Source organism: Taeniopygia guttata, chromosome 1 (assembly GCF_048771995.1).
Source record: "Taeniopygia guttata chromosome 1, bTaeGut7.mat, whole genome shotgun sequence".
Taxonomy (NCBI): domain Eukaryota; kingdom Metazoa; phylum Chordata; class Aves; order Passeriformes; family Estrildidae; genus Taeniopygia; species Taeniopygia guttata.
This window is the reverse complement of record NC_133024.1, coordinates 101,204,334-101,230,418: the sequence shown is the minus strand read 5'-3', so window position 1 is coordinate 101,230,418 and position 26,085 is coordinate 101,204,334. Positions and strand designations below refer to the sequence as shown.

Below are 26,085 nucleotides of genomic sequence, written 5' to 3'. Positions count from 1 at the left end.
AGAAATGAAGTCAGTGAAATCATGCTGAAAATAAGTAAATGTAACAGGTAAGTGAGAGCTAAATTCACTTAATGAATAAGTGAAAATGGGTAAGTGTAAACAAGACCCACAATCGAGTTACTGAGGTAGGTTACTGGGTTAGTGATCTTGAATTAAGGCTGTTATATAACAGTGTCCTTAATTCCCTCTGATGATATGCACTGGCTAAGTCAGAAGGTAAATATGTTAGAAAATGCTTTCAGCTATGCAGAAAACAGAATGCTGCTGTTGAACCATACCCCATTTTAACATAGAGAAGTGTTCTGCTGCTCTGTGTGGTTTCTCTAAAGGAGATTTAAACACAGTTTTTTCTTCTCCAGCCATTCCATACTATTATCCTTTACTATTCTCAATAATGAAATAAAATGCTTCATGCTGAGTTCTTTTTTTTTCTTTCTAAAAGTGATTTGAGGACTGCAGACATTTTAAAAGAGGTAGAGAAAACAGTGGGATCTTCTCTTAATCCGCAATATTAACATTTGGCAAAGATGAGTCTGCTTTTCTTGGCAGCATTAGTTTGAGGAAACTGGAAGCAATTTAAGAGAACACTATGGAAACCTCTTATTAAACTTCATGGTAATGTAAAAGGGAAGTCAAACTGACTTTAATAAACTTCCTGGAAAGGCTATTTTTTTAATACCTAGGCACTTTAGGTATGTTCAGGCACATATACATGACAGCACTTAAAGGAGACAGAAGCCCTAAAAAATGCCAAAACATGAAATCATTTAGGTTGGAAAAGACCTTTCCAATAACTGAGTTTAACCATTAACCCGGCACTTCCAAGTCCACCAAAAAAACATGTTCATGAGTGTCACATCTTAATGTCTTTTAAATACCTTCAGGGATTCAAACCTTCAGGGATGGAAACTCAACCACTTCCCTGAGCACATTGTTACAATGCTTGACAATTGTTTTTTATGATGGAAGCTTTTCCTGATGTCCAATCTAAACCTTCTCTGGTGCAACTTCAGGCCATTTCTTCTCATCCTGTCTCTTGTTATATGGGAGAAGAGACTGACCCCCACCTTGCAACAGCCTCCTTTCAGGGAGTTGCAGAGAGTGAAAAGGTCTCCTCTGATCTCCCTTTCATCCATCATAAACACCCCAGCTCCCTCAGCTGCTCCTCACCAAATTTGTGCTCTGGCCTTTCCCCAGGAAAGGCCTTCTTTCCATCTTTCTCTGGACATGCTCCAGCCCCTCAATGTCTTTCTTGTAGTGAGGTGCCCAAAACTGGATGCAGGATTTGAGATGTGGCCTCACCAGTACAGAGGGACAATCCCTGCCCTGGTCCTGCTGCCACACTATTGCTGACCCAGGCCAGGAGCCATTTGCCTTCTTGGCCACCTGGCACACGCTGGCTCACGTTCAGCTGCTGTTGACCAGCACCCCCAGCTCCTTTTCCGCAGGGCAGCTTTGCAGCCACTCTTCCTCCTGTCTTGACAGTTCCCTGGAGTTGTTGTGACCCAAGTGCAGGACCTGGCACTTGGCCTTGTTGAACCTCACACAACTGGCCTCAGTCCATTGATCCAGCCTGTCCAGACCCTTCTGTAAAGCCTTCTTACCCTTCAGATTGACACTCTCATCCAAGGTAGGGTTCTCTGCAAACTGGCTGAGGGAGCCCTTTATCCCCTCACCCAGATTGTTGATAACAATATTGATTAGTATTGATTGATATTAAAAAGGACTCACCCCAACACTGAGTCCTGTGGAGCATCGCTGGTGATTGGCACCAGCTCAGTTTTAGTCCCTTCCCACCAATCTCTGCGCCCAACCCTCCAGCCAGTGTTTCACCCAGCCAAAAGTATACCCATCCAAGCCAAGAACAGCCAATTTCTCCAGGAGAATGTTGTCCCACATTTTGAAATGGCGTCAAAGGCTTTAATGAAGTCTAGGTAAAAAACACCTTTAGTACCAGAATGTTCTACAGTCATTTCCATGGTAATATGCAGGGTCACCACTGTGGGGATCATCTCTCTTGATCACCAACATGTTTTATGTGCAGTCAAAAGTCTCTGTTATATGGGGGGTGCTATTTATTAAGGATTTGAGAGAACTGGTTTGCAACAGAAGTGCATTGGGATAGCAACAGACTTGGTGTTGCAGATGGAAACTTGTGTCAAACATCAAAACTTGGGGCTGCAGATGGAAACTTGTGTCAAACATCAAAACTTGCGGCTGCAGATGGAAACTTGTGTCAAACATCACTGACTGCAACAGCAATGGTCGAGGACAGATGTCTTGCTACATGTGTGCCTTGTCTCCCTAGCAGAAAAATAAAACTTTTGGTGAAGTTTAGTTTAGAGTAAAAACTACGTGGTGCTAGGTATGCCCTATTTTGCAGCTCTTACCTGGTCTATAAAGGGGAGCATGTAGATAGATCAAAGACTTTTTGTGACAAGTCATTAGTTTTTCTTTTTCAAAGCATGACATATAACCCTGACTCAGAGCATTGCACTAAATATCATGGCTTTAATGCCTAGGACGTCAGGAAAGGAACTTTTTTCGATAGATTGCTGCAGGTTTTGCATCCATAAATCCACTATCTACAATCAGCTTCAATGCTGAATTTTTTGACTCATGCTGCCTGATGGGCAGTACAGAAAAATAGAGTCCCAAGGAAAATCAGTCATCACTAAGAAGAATGTAATGCAAAGAAAGTTGAATTCTTGACTTATATTGTTGTGCTTTTTGCTGGGGGGAACATGGAAATAGTAGAGAGTACAAAAGTAGTTTCAAGCAGTCAATACTCAAACACCCATAATTAATCCATAGACTCTGCTGTGTCAGAAGAATTTGCCTTTGTGCTGTTTAATTTTTAAGTTTAATTTTAATCAGGCTGTAGGGGATATAAGTGAGTTTACATCAATTTAGTAGCAGCATTGGCATCAGCTTTGGCATTGGCACAAAACAAGCATTTTGTTTTAGTAAAGAAACATCTTGCTTTGCTTCATTTTCTGCATTAATTTACTGCTCAGTGCTGCTGCCTTTGGAGCCAATGGGAAAATCACATGCTGGCCTCTGTGAAAATAAGATTGTATCTTCTATTTCTAACACACTAACAACATCAAGGTGTTCCTGACACTACACAGGAATGAGATACTTCTGGAAGTAGTATTGGTTTGTATGAAAATTACGCCCAGCCTTCTAATTATAGTAATTTAAATGCCCATACTTAAAGGCAAATAAGTATGACTGAAACTGTCCAAAGAATCACTTCTTTGATTTTAATCTTGCTGTTGAAATTTGAAAATAATGTATTTAATTTATTGATGTCAAAATATTAGGTTTTTGCCAAGCTGCACATTACTATTTTTATTATTAAAGAAGAATAAGAATTCAATGCCATATTAAAAAAAAATAAAAATCACAACCACCTAAAGGAGTCAATTTTATACCATTGCATTTCTCAGTTCCAAAAATGAGGACAGCCTCATGGTCACAGTCCTGGGCCAAGACTTTAAAACTTCCTTTAACTTTGCTAGACAGTTTTTCTGAAGGTTTCATAATTCCATATGATGTCTCAATTTTTTACGCATTAGGAAGTTAAAAAATAAGTACTTTTTTTAATCCTACCAAAGTCTTTCAAATTTTTGCTTGCCAACTATCTGCTCGTAACGCAGCAAAGGCCCTATTTTTGTTGATAATCAGTAAACAAAAATGCTTGAATCTGCAACAAAACTAATATTGGTGATTTTATTTTTCTGTGTCTTATATAATTATCTCATTCCTAGAAAGCATTAAAGACCTCATACAGCATTTCCAGCTGCTGATGCTTGCTTAAATTGGGCAATAATTTGCTCCTTATACAATAGCTATGAACGGTGCTTTCCAGGGTACAATAATATCTTTTTTTTAATCTGATCTTGACAATTGGAGAAAATGGCAGAAGCACCAGGGCTTGATGAGAAATCACTGAAGGACAATCCAAGGCTAAAGTAATGTAATGTCTTTTTTGGTGGATTCATTGCTATCATCAAAGATTTTCATATACCCTTTTGATTTAATGATTCATAGCATCATTTGCAGTAATACCTGGGTAACTCTACTCTCTCTGTACATTTTTCTTCCTTTAAATGCCCAAAACTACCTGGCAGGCTTGGTTCCTGGGGAGTTCAAATGCTGTGGGGTCTAAAGTGCACTCTCCAGATCCAGCTCACCAGTTCCATCCAGATAAGCAGTAAAGGTACATACAGGTGAAAGTAGGTAAAGTTCAAATATGTATCCATGCATTTAGACCATTCTCACTGAAGCCACAAGACAAGCAAAAGACTTTGAACATGCAAGCTGTCTTGGAGAATACCAGATACAGAGAACCAATGTGTAATATATTTTATGGTCCTCTATGCTTATAATGATGACAGTTTATATAGCCAATCTGCACACCTAGTATCTATAATCACTATCCCAAAGCAAGCATTAATTGTACATTCAGCCAACCTACTTTGTCTTGCCTTGCTTTTTATTCTTCTCTTCTTTCTTTCTCTCTAGAAAGCTGATGTGGGTCTGAACTCCCAAATATGTGATCCAGTATTCCTCACACATAGAAATATGTGATACATCCAGTGCTACTGATTGGCAATCAAAAGCATAATTTTGATTCAGTTTTAACAAAAGGAAGGACAAGAGTTACTGCGAGGCAATTACAAAATCCATAAAAATCAATAGAAATTTTTCACCTCACACCAAGCTGTGGGTCAAAATCCATGTGCTTTAGTCACTGTGGAACACAAAATCTAGAAATCAAGCTATTCTGTGTCAGACACTGATAGTTGTGCTATTCTCTGTTGATGGTATGATAATCAAAAGAGTTCTTGGAAATGCTTTTTAATGCCTATAAAACATAAAGTGCAATTTGAAAATTAATTATTGTAAATTTACATTTAAATGGTGAGGATTTTTTAGCTAATATTTGAGTTTAAGCTCCCCAATCTCCTACTTACAGTATTTATCATTACATGCTCAATTTTTTTTCATAAGATTTTAACCGATTTTAACCAAAAAACCCTAAATGAGCCTGTTTGGCTCATTGGAGTTTCAAGATGTTGCTTGCTCCAGAAGTCATTATATGACTCGTTACCATGTCAATGTATAGCTTATTCATTAATGACAATAGAGCTGACAAAGATCTAATTATATTGAAAATGTTTGTATCTTTTTCTTTCCTTTCAAGCATAAGGATATTATCAAATTGATTTTTCTTTACAAGATTTATTATTTTAGTCAGTATTAAGTAGACTCAGCTCTTCTGGACAAAACATTCCTAGATGTAGAGCCCCTGAGCCAAAAATTTGCACTTCATAGTTGAATACATTTACTACTGAGCTATGTTTCCTGTTGTGCTTAGTACAATTGATGCTATTTGTATGTACAAACAGCTCTTTTTGTGACATTGCTCAGCTCAAAAGATTTTAGTTTGATACTTCAGAACACCAAGCTGATTTGTAAATAAAGATAAGGACAACATGAAATGTGTCTGGCATACCAACCATCTTAAAAGCTGCTCTGCAGAGAAAATGCCTTTGAATATTTAAGATGCAGTTAAAGGAAAATCATTGCTTCAAAGTTATGCATTAAGTCCTACTTTTAAAATGGCTGCACTCCCCACTGAATGCTCTATTTCTTATTTAGAAATTCTGAAAGGGTTTTCAGAGCTAGATGCTAAGTTCAGAGAATCATCCCCATCCCATCTGATTTGCATTTTCACTTCATTCAGTGCTGTGACTACTTACACATAAATTTTGTTTAAAAAATTGATACCTGACAGTATTTTCACAGAAGGAAAGACCTGTTGTTTTAATTATCCTCCCACAAATTACTTACATGGAGGATTTTCTTGTCATCTCTGAAGTACAAATACTTTGAAGACACTGAGTGAATAAGGCATTTCATACCTCTGTGGCCACTGGAGGGTTAGACTAGAGAATTTCTCATGCGCAAACACTTCATATGATAAAACTGAGGGTGAATGAAGACTTCTGCTTTGTCAAATGTTGCAAATCTTGACAACTGAGCTGATTACATTTCAAAATAATACTTTCTTAAAATATTTTTAAAGTTCTTGATTGTTTCCAGTTTGAGCAGGAAAAAGACATATTATTCCAATTAGTTTGCTTCCTTTGGAAAAAAGTCCCACCATCAGCTTTGAAAATTGAGGCTAAAAGCTCTACCAAATGAAGAATTCTCCACTCCAAAGTATTTAAATTAGATTATTAGTGTCCTGTGGTACCAATGAGCTGTTGGTAGAAACCCAAAAGGCCTCATATATCCTCAAGGAAAGGAGGAAAGGAAGATTTTATAATGAGGAGATACTCAAGTTCTCCACAAGATAATGATCTTGGGACAAGCACTCTGTGAAGATGAACAATTCAGGATGCCACCGGACAGTAGCAAAATATCGAGTCACAAAATACATGTTCTTGGCAAAGTCTATGCAAAAACCATCATTCAAAACAATTTAGTTTAGGTTTTTAGGATGGATCAAAAACCTTGGTAATGACAACAAACTAATTTCACATGTTCCAATTTCCAAGAAGCAAGCAATTCTGAAAACAGTCTTTTGGTTTCTCTCATTGTACTCAGGTTGCCAGGCTGTGGCAGGATATATATATACACAGGTATTATACCTACTCATGCATATGGTTATATATGTATATATAGACATATATGTACATGTGTCTGTCCCTCTGGCCAGGCCTGTTTCAGAAACAGAAAATTCCTTTGTGCCTTCTGTGTACAGGAGCCCTGTGATGCAGCATGGCAGAGTCTCACCAATCCAGTTACAAAATTCCCATAATTTGTCTGAAGATCTTCTGAGACCTGTGTATATAAAGGTGGGCTGCTGTTCAGACAGTCCTCATCTCCTTTTCCATCTCAAGTGGCTCATATTGTTTTATTTCATGTTTATTGTCATTGTTCTTGCTTTGTATCCCAACAGCATTTGGCTATTCACAAGGACAAGGATCTCACTGATCAGCAAAATTATTCTGTTTATCCATTTTGATCAGCAAGATTATTCTGCCTTATCCCTCATTCTTCTGCCTTTTGTATGGAGATTTTGAAAGATCTTCATTGAAAGTCTCAACAATTTACTTGCATTGCACGCATTTATTCTTCAAGAAGACCTCTGGTATCTCAGAAATGTTGCAGAGGCTTTGATCAACTGATAGCAGTGTACACCACACATCACCCCTCCCAACAATGTCAGCTATTTCCAACATGTTTTTTCTTGCATAACTCTGCTGTGAAATCTTAATAATTCTTTTTTATTTAAAGAAATGAAGAAAGATCTTGGGCAAGTCATGAAAATTTTAAATGGAATATCTTTCTTTCTGATACAATTGATATTTTGCCTTCTGAAATAGTCAATAACATCCATAAAGCTCATACATTATGTTTTTTGAGGAAATGAAGAGTTACAGTGGTCATTCACTAATGCTACCATGTATTCTAGCAGCAACTAGAAGTTATTTGATAGTTTTGAATAACTGGACAGTACAGTTATCTTTGAGAAATACTTCTAAATGTAATTATTTTCAAAATTACTATTATCATATAACAGTTTTCTATAGATAAACATGAGACTCCATACAGACTTGACATATTATCACAGGTCATAGACTTCCAATGGCCATTAGATTTTGCAATAATGGTTATCTCTGAACATATAAAATGTAAAATTTGTATAATTTTAATTCCCACAAAGAATTTATTCACCCTTCTCCCTCATGGATCCACAAACAGCGTGCACATTCCCTCCCATCCTCATCATGCTAAATGCACACATGCTTTACACATCTTCTTACAGAATGGCTATTCCAAAGAGATATATTTTCTCTTCTTGTGAAGAGAAATGCTTCATTCTTTTGAATGAAGTGCTAACTTCATTCAAAAGCAGTAGAGTGTTTACTGTTTGACACAAGATTCTATTTATTTACAAATAAATTTTTGTAACATTTATTTGTAAAAATGTGAAAGATGGATATCTATTCATGACATGCATTGTTTTGCTGATTTTCTGGTAAGTTTTTCCATTTGTTCAAACACAAGCAAGAGTCTCTTCTATCATGCTTCACATGGTGTGTAACCTCCTGCGTGCCTTAAACCTTCCTGTGCACAGCTAGTGAGACATAACACAGCCTTTATTAAAAGCATGAGAACATGTCCAAACAATGCAAATGAACCAGAAGATCTTACCACCTTAAGTCCTTTAATAAAGTCCCAAGGTAGAGGAAACTGACCTCTGATATTTATCTCAGCATTACAGCTTTTCCTTCCAATCCAGTGGATACTTGACCTTCTAAATTGGACCTGATAAATCTAAATCCTTTTTTCTTAAAGAGAAAGAAAAGCAAACCAACAAAATGGCTTTTTTCCCCTCCATTTCATGCACAAATCTAGTGAATTCCTACTTGCATGACTAGCAAAAATACTTGATTCTTTTTATACTAGCAGCCCAAGGATAAGGAGACCACTAATGGTGTTTTTCCATATTTGAGTATGCTTACAGCTGTTTTCAGCTACAGGATATTTCTACTATCAAAGAGAGGAGTAAATCGAATTGAGTTCACATTTATAACACGTGTTTTCCTATGGGGTTCTGTGCATATTTCCTTTGAAGTATTCTCCAGTCTTCTGGTAGATTTTTCTAGTACATTTTGGTATGATGAGGGAGCTGACAGGATACTGAAGGTTTCAGGATTTAAAATCTGACCCAAAGTCCACTGAATTCTGAGGAATCCTTCTTCTGCATTCTGTGGGGTCTAAATCTGCTCCTTAAAAAACTTTCCTGAAGAAACCTGGGATTTGACACTCCCTGCTTGTGGGTATATTTGGTTCTTTTTACTTTCATTTCTCTTACTTCCACCTCTGCCAATTACTTTCTGCACAACTTCAGAAATGTTTTAAAATCCATGGCTGAAAAATACTACTCATGCTGTATTTGTTGTTTGTATTGTACAGTGTATCTAACAGCTGTCCTGGGAAAATCAGTAGGTAATAAAGGAAAAGGTTAGAGAAAGCATGGAAAATTTGTTCTCTATGGCAGACAAGCCTGTGAGGCTTTGAGAAGGGAACTCATGCTGCACAAACTTGTCAAATCTCTTTGGAGGAATCAGTGACTGTTGAAGAGGTACAATATTGTTAAATACATCCTTGTATTTTTAAAGAGCTTTGGGCAAGGTACCTCAACAAAGGTTCTTAGGAAGCTAACTTGACATTTATAAATAGCTGATTAGAGTTTAGAGAAAGAAGAATAGGGCTAATGGTCAGCCTTACAGTGGGCAAAGTCACAGGTGCAATGCTATGCTGATATGCAGTAGGATCAGTGCTCTGCATCTCATCCTGAGACATCTGAAAGCACAGGCAGCTGGTGAATAGAAAAATGTTCACTAGTGTTTTAAAAATAGGAAGGATAATAAAAACTTGGGCTGGTTGGTAAGAATTAAAGCAAGACTGCATTGGTGAACAATAAAATGTTTAGTAAAATCCTTTGTTGATGAATGTGATGTACCTGAGAAAAATATGATCTCTAAATGATTGCTAACAAGTCCAGAGGGAAAAGAGGGAATCATCACAGTCAGCTTGATGAAAACATCAGTTTGATAGGCAGCAGGGATCAAAATCAAAATAGAATGTTAGGGGGAAAGGAACAGAAGGAGAAAGCTAGAAATTATGTCCCTGTGCACCTTTAGTGGGACCAACATCATCAAAGATGTGTGTAGTTTACATCCTGCTATCTATAACTGGGTATAGAAGAAGTGGTGTTCACATTTTACAAGGGCTGGATAACACTCCTTCCTGAGCAGGATGTCATTCTGTGGCTTTGCTACAATGAAAATTTTTCCTCAAGCAGTCAGAGGTGATGACAGGCAAACAAACAGACAAACAAAACTATGAAACAAAAGACCCTTGCATTTGAAAGAGAGAAGATTTATATGGAGGAAGAGGCTGTAATAACTGTATGCATACCTCTGTGAATGAAATGCTGAAAAGTAAACTATTATTAAGTATTTCTCACATAACAAGCATTGAAATCATCAGGCCACAGATTCAAAACAGATCAAAATGGTTTTCTCATGCACACACTCCCCAGACTTCATAATTAAACTTCAAAAACTCATTCTGTCTCTCAAAATATCCACATAGGCAAACTCAGGGAGTGTGGACTGGATGAGTGGACAGTGAGGCTGATTGAGAACTGGCTGAATGACAGATCCCAGAGGGTTGTAAACAGTGGCACAGTAGAGACCTGTCACTGGTATCCACCAGGGTTCAATACCGGGCCCAGTATTATTTAACTTATTCATCAGTGACTTGGGGCAGAGGCCTCCTCAGCGAGTTCACTGAAGACTCAGAGCTGGGAGGAGTGGCCGATACCCCCGAGAGCTGGGCAGCCCTTCAGAAGGGAGACAGGCTGGAGAGATGGGCAGAGGAATGGCCTGAAATTCAGAAAAGGCAACTGCAGGGCCCTGCACTGGGGAAGGACAAGCCCAGGCACCAGCACAGGCTGGGGTGACCTGCTGGAAAGCAGCTCTGCAGAGAAGGGCCTGGGGGTCCTGGTGGGCAATGAGCTGCCCATGGGCCAGCAGTGCCCTGGGGCCAGGAGGTCCAACGGGATCCTGGGGTGCATCAGGGAGAGCCCTGCCAGCAGGTCAGGGAGGGGATCCTGCCCCTCCACCCAGCCCCAGGGAGAGGAATCTGGAGTGCTGTGTCCAGTTCTGGGCTCCTCAGGACAAGAGAGATGTGTAGCAGGTCCAGTGCAGGGCAACGAGGATGATCAGAGGACTGGAGCATCTCTCTTACAATGAAAGGCTGAGGGAGCTTGGTCTGCACAGCCTTGAAAAGAGACAACTGAGAGGGAGCCTCATCACTTTCAAGATACAAGTATCTGAAGAGGGGGTGTCAAGAGGATGGATCCAGGCTCTTCTCAGTGTTGCCGAGCAACAGGACAAGAGGCAGAAACTGATGCACAGGAAATTCCACCTGACCATGGGAAAGAACTTCCCTGTGCAGCAACCAAGCACTGGCACAGATTACCCAGAGAGGGTGTGGAGTGTCCCTCACTGGAGATATTCCAGAACTGTCTGGACATAATCCATAGCCATGAGCTATGGGATGACCCTGCTCAAGCAGGGAGATTGGACCAGATCGTTCACTGTGTTCCCTTCCCACCTGTCCCATTCTGGGACTCCCAAAGGATCATGGAGGGGTCAAAACGGAGAATATCCATCACTGAATATTAAAAACACTGGCTTGAAAACATTCTGTAGTATTAAAGTCCTGAAGACACTGATTGCAAGAATCACTCTCTATTTCCCATTCTCATACATTTCTTCCTCATTACAGATAATAATCTCAGACAGTAGGAAAACCTTATGCTAAAGCTTTAAGAACTTGTATTTTTGTACAAAACCTTGAGAGTCCTTAGATGTGCTTTTCTATATAGACAGCCAGACCCTGCACCCAGGTTGGTTGCGAAGATGTTTCCAAGACCTTGTACATGTGAGTTTTTTATACAGAAAAAATGTTTTTTGAATCTTGGACAAACATGAACTCCATGCTCTCAGCTATCAAAAAGAACTTTGCCATTATGTTCAGACAACTGAATCCATCTGAAAAACACCAAAGCTGTATCACAGAACAAAGGATCTTCACTGTGGTGTTGTTTTAACACAAGAAAACAACCTGCCTTAGGGAGCACTGTTGAGTGAGTCCAAGGGCTTCAGAGGCTTACAAAACTGGACTCTGCTCAGGACTCATGCCCCCAGGCAGATTTCTTTTTCACTACTTGATTTGAGGAAAGCAGACATATTGTGTTTTAGGAGAAATGTTGCCTAATAACTTTAAAGATAAGCAGCGTATTATTCCTGTTTCAAAAGTAATCCTGCTACATCGAGCATTACAAGAATGGAAAATACCTAGAGCAACTGCAGTAAACCCAGAAACTAAACAAAGGAATTGCTGTTTTTAATGTGTCTAGGTGTACAAATTGCCTACACACTAGCCAAATTGTTGAGAAATAAGCTATGCACTAGTTGGTATCTCATGGGTGAATTTTGTCAGGAATCTAACATTCCCAAAGAAAAAATTTTCAGTTTTATCTAATCTACTGAGTGAAGGAACAATATGCAGTTAGCTGAGTATTTAGATAATTTCACTATTCTGCTTCCTCACCTCCCAGATTCTGACTATTAGTAATTTCTGATGAATTAAATAATGCAGAAGGCTTGAGGCTACTCTTAGCTTCACAACTGTTAATGGGTTATGGCCACTACTATATCAGATTTTTTCATTATACTGTATGTTGGAATATCCTGGCCAGATCAAACTGCTAGTGTGTGACCAGAGACACAGAAAAAGAGCAAAGTGGAGTTGTAGGTGCATGAATTGTCTTGAAGACAGGGAGCTGAGTTTGTGGTGCTAGAGAAGTAGAACTCTGGATTTTATGAAGTGTTTGAAAGCCTTCTAGGAAAGCCTTTTACAGAATACCAGAATTAGAGGGGAAACAATGCAGCAGCTCTTGTGTTAGTATAGATTTGGAGATTCAAATTTGGCATTGCTGTACCTCATTCACATAAGGTAGTAACAAATGGCACGTGCAGGCAGAACCCTGAGAAGAGCAATGTAGAGCCATTATTGATTATTTTAGGACAAAAGTTATAGATAAAATGTTCACTTCATATAAAAAATCGCTACTTTTTCCAAGGGAAAGGGTTAATGGGAATGGAATAAAGTCAGAATAATGGATGTGAGCGAGAAAAGGTAAAGACTTCCCTTGAGGCAGAAGGGACTGAAGGACTAAAATTACATTCATGGCGATTGCTTCTATCACAAGGCTTTTGCCAAATCACATAAATTGCACATAAGGTATCCAGATCCCCATCACCTGTCTGTTGTACAGCTCAGTCTTTCCACGTAAAATAAGTGATCCATACACTTTTAGAAACATCTGCAATTCACTGAGGTATCCTCCACTGAACTCTTCAAGGCAGCATGTGGGACTCAGGCACTCCATCATTACAGTAGCAGTAAAATAGTGATTAGTTTTTCTCTTTCTACCTCACTTTTTACCCTTCAAAGCAGGATGAACCCCTTTCTCCACCAGTCCCACTTCGTAGCCCTCCCTTCCCCAGAACTAAAGAGCAGTGCAAGCAATTTTATCATACACACACACAGAAACCCCGGTGGTAAGCATGCCACTCAAGCACACACACACAACAAAGGCAAATTACTTCTTCCTGCCATTAAACATTCAGTAAAGATAACTAATTAGTGCATATAATCAAAATGGGGCCTCAGTGTAATACGTGAATAATATCACGAGCAAATTCCTAGTTTCAGAGATGGAAGATAGACTAATGCCAGGGACTTCAGAGAAGCTGGGATTTTTTTCTGTGCTCTTAAGAGGTGCATATGTTTATATGGGCTGAGGTGTTTGTAGCTTTGATTTGCAGCAAATGAAGCTTTTTTAATGACTATGCATCCACCTTGAGACAACAAGAAGAAATTTGATTTTAAGAATCAAAATGTTTTTATTCAAATTTTCTCTTGTTCTTCTGTCATTTATTCCCCATCCCTGCAAGTACCAAGTAATAAGTACCTCCCCACAAGTATTCCCAAATCTATTTATTACTAGTATTTTTAAAAAGAATTTCATTAAATGAAACTGCAGTGGAAAAGCCCTGACTTGTATCATTTCACATGAATCATTTATTCCCTGTATCACATCCTTCATTTAATGTGTATCCTTTGAAATGAGAATACTTAAAAAAATAGAAACTGATATTGAATATTAAGGGGGCTGCAATACTCCAAATTTGTCACTTCAACCTGACAAACAAAGGAATTGCATTTTTAATTAGGAAGATAGGCCACTTTTCTCCTCTGCAGTACAACAGCCTAAAGCTGTCTGAAAAGATGAGTGAGGCAGGGTCACCCCACTGAATTTTGTTTCGTGGCCAGTGACTGTCTTCTTACAGAAACAGGACTTACAGGACTGTGCAGAGTGGGGCCTCAATGGACAAACAACCCCTAGTTCAGAATGGGAAGGAAGAAATTTGCCATCTTGCTTAAAAATATGAGAAAAAGTAAAACCTACCATGCAGTTTAAAGCCCCTTTTGAAGAGACCTCACACTTTGGAAATAATTAGAGTTGTGAATTTCAAGAAAAGGATTGGTTTTAATATACTCAGAGGATACTCCTAATATTCATCAATTCACTAAATGGTATCAACAAAGAATTTTATTATTTTTACATATTATTTTTAATACTCTGTTCATAAAATATTTCCTTGCTTTCTGACCTTAATAATAACTGACACATTCTGAGTTTCTTAGTCATTTTACTTCCTCTGTTCATAAAAAGACAAGCAAGAGAAAACCTTTTAAGATATGTACTTCTTTCCTTCCTTTTGCTAAAATGCCTTTTCACTTTCAATTAGTTTCTGGGGAATGCTCACTCTAGTGCAGAAAAATTGTCATTTTGGTCCCAGTACTATATGGCCCTCAGAATTCAAAAATCATCCTTGCAATTTTAATTTGATTTAAATTAATATATGTGAAAGATTTTTACATGGCACTTTCATGACTAGCTTGGTAGTTCATTACAGAATCTAGTTACAAGGAAAACTATATCCTTCAAAAAGACACTCAAGTAGTGTTTCCAGCTTCTTCATTCATCCTTCTCTTGTTCTTAAGAAATGATAAAGGTTGGTGGAAAACACATATTAAAATTTCCAGAATGGATGGTCAGTAAATCATACAATGCTAACACTTTGAAAAGCAATGTATTCATACTTTTACTTTGCAACGTGTTGCTTCTCAACCTTCCTTAGCAGCCGTTTTTCTCGGACAGGCCCAGAAGAACAGAAATAAAGAGGAGGAACAGCCCACCTCCTCCACCTCTTTCCCTCTCCCCCTGGGCTTGTCCAGGAGCAGCACAGTCCCTGGCAGCTGCTCAGCCAAGCCACCCTGTGATGTCAGTGCCTGTGGAAGCAGCAGGTGTAGGACCAGAGAGGCCACACATTTTTGCAGCTGTGCAGACACAACCTACATTAGCCACAGCCCTCGGCACCAGCGATATTCTTTTGGCCAGAGCCCTGCCAGCCCTGCACATCTTATCATTCATACAGGATACCAACTTCCAGTGGTGATGAGCAGTTTGGAGAAGGGAAAACTGAGAACACTGCAGTCCTGTTTGCTTGCCAACTAAGAGCCTGTTCTGTTATCCCTATCCCTTCCACTTATTTGATTTCTTCCTGAAGTGGGTTTGGATGGAGACACACTGGAGAGAAAAGGAGTTGATAGAATCATGGAATGATATAGGTTGGAAGGGACCTCACAGACCATCTAGTTCCAATCCATCTGCCATGTGTAGGGACACCTTTCCCTTTACACCAGCTTGCTCAGGCCCCATCCAACCTGGCCCTGAACACTTCTGGGAGTGGGGCATCCACAGCTTCTCTGGGCAACATGTTCCAGTGCCTCACCACCCTCACAGCAAAGAATTTCTTCCTTATATCCCACCTAAACCTGCCCTCTTTCAGTCTGTTTCAGGGACAGCTGTCCTGTGAACTTTATTATTTACTATAAAAAAACCCCAATTTGTAACCTGAGAAAATAAGCCTTGTTAAAATTATCAATATAGTCTGCTCTAACGTTGAAGATTGGTCAGGAAGGAAGGAAAAAAGAAAGAGAGAAAGACAGAAAAGAAAGAGAGAATGCAAGAGAGAGAGAGAAAGAAGGAAGGAAGGAAGGAAGAAAGATCCATGTAAGTGTGGGCCTTTCTACATAAATCTAAAATCAAAAGAGGTTAGATTTTTGGACTGTGCTGGATTCAACCTCTTGACCTTTTCATTCGTATATGAGAGAGACAAAATTTTACAGCTATTCTTTAAGTTTAAATGGATTTAGTAAGTTTTAGATCCTGCAAAATACTGATAGGCAATACATCATGTTTTGATATTTTCTTAGAAATTCTATATTTATTAAAAGTAAATAAATTATACTCCTAGTTCTTATAGTAGGAAAACAGAACTTCTGAACAAAGTCAAGTGCAATGCTCTTTCCCTGTATCCCAGACAAAAGTCAGGTGAAATATAAGCTTTGAGATGTAAATTCAGCATGCATTTACTCTGAAACACAGTACTGTAAATTAGCTTTTGGAGTATTTCATGGCTCCTAATTTTGGCAATTTCTTCTATCCCACGTTGGACTTTGGTGATGAACCAGTAACTTTCTCAACCTAATACTTGCTTGCAACCAGAAATGAAATAGAAATGCAGTAACAAAGCAATTTATCTGCCCTTTCCCTCCATTTTATCTGTTAGTTTGTAATAATTTCTATTTCTATAACCATTATATAACTTGGTGTCACTAGGGTAATGTTTTTCCACCTGATAATACTGATAATACTCCATGTAACAGGGAAAAAACGAAACCAACACACATGCAGATGTACCTAAAATTTGTCTATCATTCATTAGCAGCACATGAAAAGTGACCTCATTTTTCATGATGAATTTTTTTCCTGTCTATAAGTGAATATATAACATTTTGGCACCCTTTCCATGTCTATTAAATGACAAGGGTTTCTCCTAGCAAGGAACAGACAGAACAGGCTGAAAAATACCTGCCTAGAGGCAAATCAGATTATAAACTCCTGGGTGGCGGATGACTTACAAATGCAATAATAAATGATAGGCCTAAGTATAAAACGTTTATAATCCAACTTTAAATACTTGTTTTCCTCATCATTTAATATCTTCCAAGATGATCGAGTGTCCATGCTTCCTCTTCTCTCACAGATACAGCTAATAAATTGTTCTACTGTTCTGCCTTTTCTAGAGACTATTAAAGAAATCAAAGCAAAAACTTCACAGTTCATCAAACCCTTAAACTGCAGCAGTTACAGTAGAAGGGGCAGGCATCAGGATCAATATGCTTTTCACTTGTGTAAGCATTTCAACCTATGGCGAAAATTAGATTTTTTGGAGATTTTATGTAGCCTTTTTAATCAATATATTGCAGCTCCAGAATGAAAGACAAGAACTGACCAAGCTGAAGCTTGTAGAGTGTGGCACAATTAATCTACTATTGCAACTATGTGACACCTTGCCATTATGCAAACCGTGAGTTGAGTCACAGCAAAATTGAATGAAGTCTGACTATTCTGATAGTGATGTCTAATGCTGCCTACTTGCCTCTGCTGATTAAAAAAAATAGCAATGTATTTAATGAAACCATGGAAAAACCTCACATATTGTCAAACATGTTTCCTCCAAAAGCCAAGTATCTACAGAGCATCCAATTAAGGAAATTTGTACTTTATGTTAAAAAGCAGTTTTACTTGCTTTGATTCTTCATTCTGTCACTCCCGTGCCTGTGAAGATACAAAAATGTATATTAAAATGAGAAAACTAAAACATGCTGTGCTGTCTTCCTTGGATGAAGAAATCTTCTGATTCCCATTTCAGCCAAGAATGTATAATGTGATCTCTTCAAGGGAAACTCAGGAGCCACTCAGCCATTCATTAGCAGAGATGGTCCATAACCCTGTGACATGTGCCTTTTCTCAGAAACACTTTGCCAGATGATTTTGTGAACTCTGTTCTCTGAACTGCATGGAATAATTAACAGTTCATCAAGATGTGAAAGAAATATGGCATAAAAGACTAGCTCTGTCACGAGCCATGCATCAGTATCCAGGGGCCATGGTGACACCGATGCCTCAGTCTCATTTTCTGGTGGGATTTAGACATGTATGTACCTGAACCTTTTTAGAGGTCAGAAGGCAAGCCCCAGCTTCAGACTGGAAAGGAGAAAAGCAGTGAAGCCTGAATCAGGGATGCCTGGAAGATTTTAGCTAATGCTCCCAAGAGACTTAGAGAACTGCTGTAAATAGAAAACTCACCTTCCTGTTGGACTGACTGACACATACAGAGACTCCTCTGGGGCAGGAGCAATGGGGCATGTGGAAGAAATCAGCTTTTGCAGGGCAGCTTAGAGCACTGCTCTTCTTCCACTCAAGACCACGCTGCTGTCAGTCAGAGACACCAGAAATGTCTTAACATTCTGGAATATCTGTAGTCCTCAGCCCTACTGTGGAAAGGTTATCTATTGGTCACTGTCAACTGACAGAAGAGTGTGGAGAAAATGAAGTCTAAAAGAGACATTTCATTTTAACAACTTATTTATTAGGTAGTTCTTGCTGTTGCAAGAAGGTAAACGTTGAAAGAACTAACTGAATTAAATTCTCAGATGCTGAAATGTTTTTCAGAGTTCTTCTATGGAAATGGATTAACTATTCCCAGATCTGGTACTCAATACTTCATTTATTTAGTTTGGATGCTGTGGCATGTAATTACTTGTTTTTAAGATGGGACACAATGTCCACTGCAAAAGCACCAGAGAAAAGTTAAAGATGCTTCTGTTGGTTAAACAGTTTAAAAATGCACTTGATGATATATTAATGAAGTCAGAACACTCCAATATTTGCAAAAGAAATTTTTTGCTTTGTTTATGTTTTATAAATGCAGCAAAAGCACATTATGATCACAAATTAACTGGTACCTGTGCAAGGTTAGGTGAAATAATTTTCTTGTGCCAAATATTGGACTAATGAACAACTTTCATTATAGTGCAGTAAAATCACTGAATGGGTTAATCGTTCACTTGCTTCCATTTCAAGACAGACTGAGCTGTACTGGAAGCAATATTGAAATTGATGAAATACTGTAACAATGTGAAAGGCTTGAGGAGCTGTTGCAGAAACTAATTAGTCCAAGGAAGTTATAAACTAAATGCTGGAAAGTTTTAAGTCTTGGCAATTCAGTAGAAGCCCCCTCTTGAAGGGTTGAACCTCAGAAGTGTCACCATTCCTAGGCTGGCAGACCATGGGAGCTGCATGGAGTCTGGATACCAATCAGCACATATCAACAGAAAATGCTAAGTACTGCTTCAAAATGACTTTTGTTTTTGTTGTTTGGGGTTTTCTTGGTTGTTTGTTTTGCTTTTAGAGGAGTGCCTATTTAACTTTAAACACCTCTTAATAGAAATGACAACACAAAGGAAAAAAGCCATGTTTATTGGGGGAGGAAAGAGGAGACACTTCTCAGGCTTTTAAAGTCAGCGCTGGGATTTCTAGGTGGTTACTTTTCTGGCACAGACATAAAACAACTGGCAGAAAATGGTCACCCTGGTGACAGCCAGAACAGCTTTGGTTCTCTTAACTAAAGTCCTCCAGAAAAACAGATGGCTCAGAAAGGCTGGATCTACATCAGCCAGCAGCTGTGTTTTGTTAATAATAATTATATTTAATAATATCATACAGCTGTGTGATATATGCCAGCAGGTTTCCACTTCTGTATGCTATGCTTGGAAGACTGTTAAAGTTTTGAGTGTTTTTGCTGACAGAGGTCCATGCCTACTCTGCTAAGTAGCTGCCCACTTCAATGGTTGCTCACTATCGCCAGGTGTACAAACCCTTTCTGTAGTCTACCAGGCACTGAGTGTTGCCTTATGCAGAGAACAACTTCACTGTTTTCTCATAGAGCTACTTCCTGCCCTTCAGATATTTTACTAGAAAAGATAACATTCTGTAAAGGTATTTGTAGAGTACACATGTTTATTCAAGAGAATATTCCCTCAGTGAATTTTAATTACGTGTTTTATCTTCTTTTTAGTAGCTGTAGTAAGTCACTGTATTATCTGAGTATTCCTTGGAACTTTTAGCCCACAGTCAAATTCTCTGAGCAGTTACGTTTAACTTATTACTAGTAACTAAAAACCAACATTTTCAATGTCATTGGACTATAAACAACATAATACACACATCAATTTAACTTATATTATTATCAGTTTGAAGTCCCACTTTGTGCAGAGGTTCTGCAGCACAGACACAGTCAGACAATTGGATAGCCACTTGCCTTTCCTGTCTCATTCCTGGCCCCCATTCAAAGGTATGAGATTCACCATGGGGATGAGGAGAGATATTGTGATGGATAAGGATGTTGCAGTGAATTTCTCCATCTCCTACCACAATGTTGTATTTGATTAAAATTAATGAAAAATCCCTACCTAAAAAATCATTAAATACCAAAACCAACAAGACCAACACCCAAAGGAAAACAGTTTTTAGTGTGAAAACCCACCAAGAATTAAGATCAATATATTATGATACAGTCTATAATATCTAGATGAGGAAGGATTTACCACACAATGAAATCTATGATGGAAGGAATGTTCTTCTTTCCCTGAGTCCTTACCAACGGTGGTAGAATACATGAGGATTTCCTTTTAATCTAGACATGTTCTGGGCAAAGCAGGCTTGGGAAATATGTAACTTGTAATTTGCAGCTTTTTGCAAGTGATAATTTATACTGTTAACGAAACTGTAATTGTTATGAGAGAAAACACTTTAAAAAGGCCAGAGAATAGTGATTTTTCAGAGTCAGCAGTTATGAAATTAAAATAAGGTTGGTCTCACATTGCATACTTCTGTCATTAAAGGCAGCTAAAATGACAGTGCTGACAGCTTTGGTATGAAAGAGTTTCCTTTTAACACAGATTTAATGCTCTGACAAATGCACTATGTCCGTGGGGTAAAAGCCTCTGTTGAATATCAAAGATGTGCTTTGGGATAGACTAGGGGTCTGTAATTCCTGGGCTTTGGGTTGCTGATCTGTATAGGACATGTCCAAAGGCTCCTTTACTTGTTTAAATCCACCTTTTCCTTGGATTGTGGGAATGCACTGATTCAAATAAGCAGGAGCAGAAAATGGGGACCAGAGCACTGAGGGGGTGAAAAAGTCTTGCTTAAACAAAGACATCCCTGGAAGTTCATCTCCTAGAGTAGACAAGATGAAGAATTCTACAGACTTGCTTTCCTGGTCTCCTCTGTGATCTTTGCAGACATAAGCTTTCATCTGTCACTCTGTCACTTTGCTCAATGTGCTTCATTTGATCCAGGAATGCTGTTATGCTGCTGTTGTTTAAGCTGGTAGAGAAATCAAGATAAAGTTCTGAAGGTCTGGACAGAAAACTTCAGGAAGAATTACAACCACACTGGATGCAGAGAAATTACCTTCTATAGTCACACTTTAGATAATTTCCTTGTTTTCAGCACTGGCACATAAACACTTCTTATCAAACTAGATGGATTAAATGTTCCAAAAACATCCATGTCAGAAATGCAACTGGTAGAATTACTGTAAACAATACATTTTTTTTCAAAACAATCCATATTTAAATATTTCACAATTGCAATACTCTTTGAAATCTATCATGTCTGAATTTACTTTCTCTATTATTTTTAAATACAAAATTTGCTTCATCTCTTTCAGTGAAATTTTTCCATTAATGGCATAAACCAGGATAAAAAATTGCTTTGTGCAGGTTTATACAAACTCCTGTCAGGTATGATGAATTCAGTAACAACAAATATTTTTCCCTTTAAAAATAAAGAGAAAGTTTTAAGGGAAGTGGTTGCCAAAATACTTCAGATCTTTCCCACATGAAACTTTAAATTACAGTTTCCCTCACTGAACTGCAGGACTGACATTTGTAGCCTCCACTGTGAAAATAAGAACAGCTTGCCTGCACTTAATCATAAACTATACCAATCTCAAAAACTGTGTGTACATGCGTCTGCCTCTTTCCATACCTGGGGACTTTTATGCAGAAACACATTTTCTCCAACAAAACTGGAGAAAGGCTTTTTCCCTTTTGAATATGCAGCCTGGGTAAAAGCAATCTTTTGAGCCAAGCAGTTCTGCACTTTTTAAATTACTATTAATTTCTCTTTAGAATAAACAATAACAAGAAAAAAGGCACAACAGCAGCATATCATCAAGATGAAGAGCCAGAACCAACACATCATTACTTTTTCTCCTCTCTTTCATGGTCTGTCCTCACCCATCCCCTCCATACTTCCCAGCACTAACAGGTCTCCTCTCAGGCTTGCTGACTTCTCAGAGACCCAGGTGCCATCTGCCAGGATGTTCACTGTGTCAAACTTTTTCTAGGAAATAGCAACTTTCTCCTCCTCCTCTTCCTCCCCACCCACCCATAAGTCTTGACTTCAGCAATGGTCAGGCTGTGCTGTCAAGAACTGTAACATATCCTGTAACTCTACCCAGAGTGTTGTTCCTGTCATCCAGGACATATCTCTGAGGAAAGCTGGAATTGCTGTTGGAATTATCAAGAGTTTATGTGGGCAAAGGAGTCTGTGCAGCTCTGCCTTGTTGCTGATTCCCATTTCATTAGCTACCCATTAACTTTAACTTCTCCTTTGTCATTACTTCTGCAAAGCATGTCTCCCCTTGCACTGAGTGTCCTTGTTTGTGAATACATTTGCTCAGACACATTAGAATTCCTGTTGCAAAAACAAATTTCATTTTGTAGCATTCTGGAAGCACCATTTAATCTCTGATCTCAACACTGCCACATTTTCAGGCCATGGCAGTCTTCTGCAGCAGTGTTTGATTTACTACCTTCTCAGAATTTAATAATCAAACTTTTACCACTACCCTTCTTGAGATGACTGGAATAATCAAAATATGAATAACTTGAGTATTTTTGTTTACCTGTCTCACTGCCCATGGAGGATTTCATGGGACCGTGTTGTACCTCCAGTAATGGCAGTCACACAACAGGGAATGATCTTGGTGGGGTTGTGGGGGGAAAAAGGCACAGTGATTGGAATTGAGACCCACCCACTCTCTTGCACTGGGGCTGTAAAACCTGTTTGGAGAAAGAAAAACTGTAAGAATTGTAAGGTGGCTTGCTCATTTTCAGGTCAAGTTGCCTTTCTCTTCATCCACATTATCTCAGCTTGCATCACTAAAACATGTGTGTTCAACCCTGTAAAACACCTATCACATTTATCAATAAAACATAATAATATAATATGGGTAAGGGTTATCTGGCCCTTGAGTAAATGTTCAACATAGATCATGGGAATGATATTTTATTAGCATGATTTGTGGAAGGGGATATTGCAATACAAGGCCTTGGTATTTTCTGTTCCTCTCATTCTCTGATGGACACTACATACCGTATACACATCCTGTAATAGGCAATGCACCAGTGCTCAGAAAATAAAAGCTCACATCAGGGAGAAGTTTGGCAATGAAGCTTTTGAAAGAGCAATGTGTTTTTGTACTGAAACACAAAATAAAATAAAAAAGAAGAGCAGGGCTTCAAGGCAAAAGAGAGATCGAGTGTTTATGACCTAGTTACTACGAGATACTTTTCTCTTCTGCTAAGTGCATTGATTTCCTGGTCACACTGTTGTTGTGTAAATAGGGCAGCTGAAGATAGACTTTTCCTCTTCTCAGGTGCAAGCAGGTTTTCACAAAATCAAGAAGAAAGAAAATGCAATTCACATCTAAGCAGTCTGTGAGCTTGCCTGCTTGTTTGGATTTTCCCTTCTCTCCTTAAAAGAAGCTCTTGTGCGCCTCTAAGTTTACTAGGATACGGGGACACAAAATTTAGGGCAGTAATTTCCATGGATTGCAGCTTTCTTTTATGCATTTATATCAGCTTTTCAAAAGTATATAAATGTGGAAGTCCTAGTATTTCTTATGTCTGGAATGCAAAAGATTCTTAGCTATTGTTGACACTTTCATATACAGTGCAGCAACCTGCAGAAAGATGGGTCCTTTACGAAATTCAGCTTTATCAAAGCAGACAGCTGTCAGCTTCTTACCACAGCACACATGAGGAGCCATGACCCAGCCCCCTCACACTGCACCAGGGATTATCCCAGTGCTGCTGGCTGTCCTTGATCCTTCCCTCTCATGAAGCAGAAACATGAGGGGCAGCTGGCAAAGACTCCTCTGCTGTTTCTGAGGCACAGGCAGCCTTTCCAGGGTGGTGACTGTGCCCCATCCTTGCCTTGTGGGTCCCTTGGCAACCTTAGCCCCACTGCTCAGAGGCTCTTGCACTTTAGAGGGGTGCAGAGGTCCACCCTGCCCACCCTGGGGATTGAACAGGCAAGAGCACATTCATTGTGGTTCTTTGCCTTCAGTTCAAGAGAAAAGTAGCCAAGGCATTGGTGGCTGTGCCAGCAACCCAGGAGATGTCCTGGTCCCCTGTCCTCCACAGCACAGTGCAGATTCTTGGGCCCAAATCACAGCTGGAGAGCTGCTGGCTCCTCACCCCTGCACAAGGCAGAGCCTCGATGTTTCTTGCTGAGTCAAGTGTGGTCATAAGCCTGTGAGGCACCAAGGGCTGGGCGGTCTCATGGAAATGCAATGGCATCACAATGGTTCACAGTAAATAGACGGCCACAGCCAACTGCAAAGGGGGAACCTCAGACTACACCCCCCTAAGTGGCAGTCAGGCAGGAAGTCATGAACATCACTTACCCCAAAAGCCCTATGTTTCTCTCCTGTCTGGACTAAAGGAACCTGAGTTTTGGAATTGAAAAAGCAAAAAGGGGAGACAGTTGCTCTTTTCTTTCTGGTTGTTTTTTTTTGGTTTTTTTTGGTTTTTTTTTCTCTCCATCGTCTTTTTTCTATCTACAGTCTTCCCTATTACTCAGAGATCCCACCATGGTGAGAGTGAAATAAATAGCTTTCCAAAATGCTGTCTGAAAGAGGCCACACTATTGACAAACCAGACTTCCCCTAGAACTGACTGGAGCCTGCTTCTCTTCCCCACGAGCACCAAGGATCAGGAGGCTCAACTCAAACACCAAAAATGCAATGTGCACTGGGCACTGGCTTGGTAAAACAAGAGAGCCATGAGACAGCAGTTTCACTTCCCTTGTGCTTTGCTGCTCCTGCTCCTGATATTTAAAAAGCATTATGGGATTCTGTTCACTTAATAACTGCTGCCTCAGAAGGATTTTTGCTGAATACAAATAAGAAGCTATGTGATTAGGTGTCAGGCATTCTGATACATTTTATTACATTTTACTTTCATTTTTTTAAGATAAAGGAGAATTCAAGCAGAGAGGAAATGCTTTTTCTGAAAACAATCTCATTGCCAAGCTCATATCTTAAAAACTCTCAATATAATGCTTGTCCCTCAAGATATGCGGCTCATTTTTAAATTGTAAAGAGTTATATTTCACAAGTGTAGTAATATTTGAGGAAGCCTGCCACAATAATCTCCAATTATCTGAGGCAGAAAAGGCAGATGCCTAGGCAGATTCTGGCTACTCAGATGTTGGTAACATTTAATTTCTGTTTACAGCTGAGAAGAGCAAGCCATCCCTCTTTACCTCCTGAGGCTCTTCCTCATAGCCTCCCTCCACCCAAACTGTTTCTCCCCCACCCTAATCATGCCTCTTATCACAGGCCACCTTTTCTCTAACACTTACCTTGCCCACATCATCTCCTTTCCATCCTGCTGAGTCCTTAGTAGACTCCATCTGCCACTTTTTTGAGGTTTTTGTTTTTTTTTTATTTTCTCCATCTCTGCTCTGCACCCTCACTCTCCCATCCTTGTCCACCATTCTGATGTACCCCTACCCTTATCCACACCTGCCCTCCTGCCCCAGCTGCCTCTCTGCTGCTAGCCCCACTTTCTTGTTGCCTCACTGCCTTCCACTTCTCTTCTGGCTGATGCATGGTTTGAGGAAAACATTATCATGGCAGTGTAATGGGTGAAAAAGCAAGCATACATTTCTGCTGCAGAGGATCTGCCTGTGTAGCACACATAATACATCTCAGGCGTGGGTGCTTCATATCCATCAGTACATCTGCAGTCTGAAATTAGAAATCTGAAATCTTAATTGTATACTCAGTAATGGGACCAAAATGTTGCCATGGTGAACTAACAGGAGGAAGGATCAATGATAAGACATTGAAAAATGAGATTTCACCACAGCATAATGTCCCACATGAAAAAAAGCTGTCCGCCCCTGTACTGTAGTGTCTCTCATTTTGACCAGGATAAAGGAGATTTTGTTCCCAATCATCAAATTTACTTCATTTGTTGGGTCTGAGGCTGTCCAGAATAGGAGATTCTGCAGTGTTTTTCACCAATCTGCAGAGCTCTCTGCCCTGTGATGATGTGTTTTATCCCCACTCCATGCTC

General features: G+C 39.3%; 1 long non-coding RNA gene across 1 annotated transcript; it reads right to left on the bottom strand.

Moving 5' to 3' along the window:
- Nucleotides 1-20,671: 20,671 nt before the first annotated feature.
- On the bottom strand, nt 20,672-25,499 carry LOC140684885 (uncharacterized). The gene is made up of 3 exons (XR_012057820.1): nt 25,367-25,499; nt 22,623-22,779; nt 20,672-21,034 (listed from the first exon to the last, which is right to left on the bottom strand). It is a non-coding gene; the product is annotated as an uncharacterized lncRNA (long non-coding RNA).
- Nucleotides 25,500-26,085: the final 586 nt, after the last annotated feature.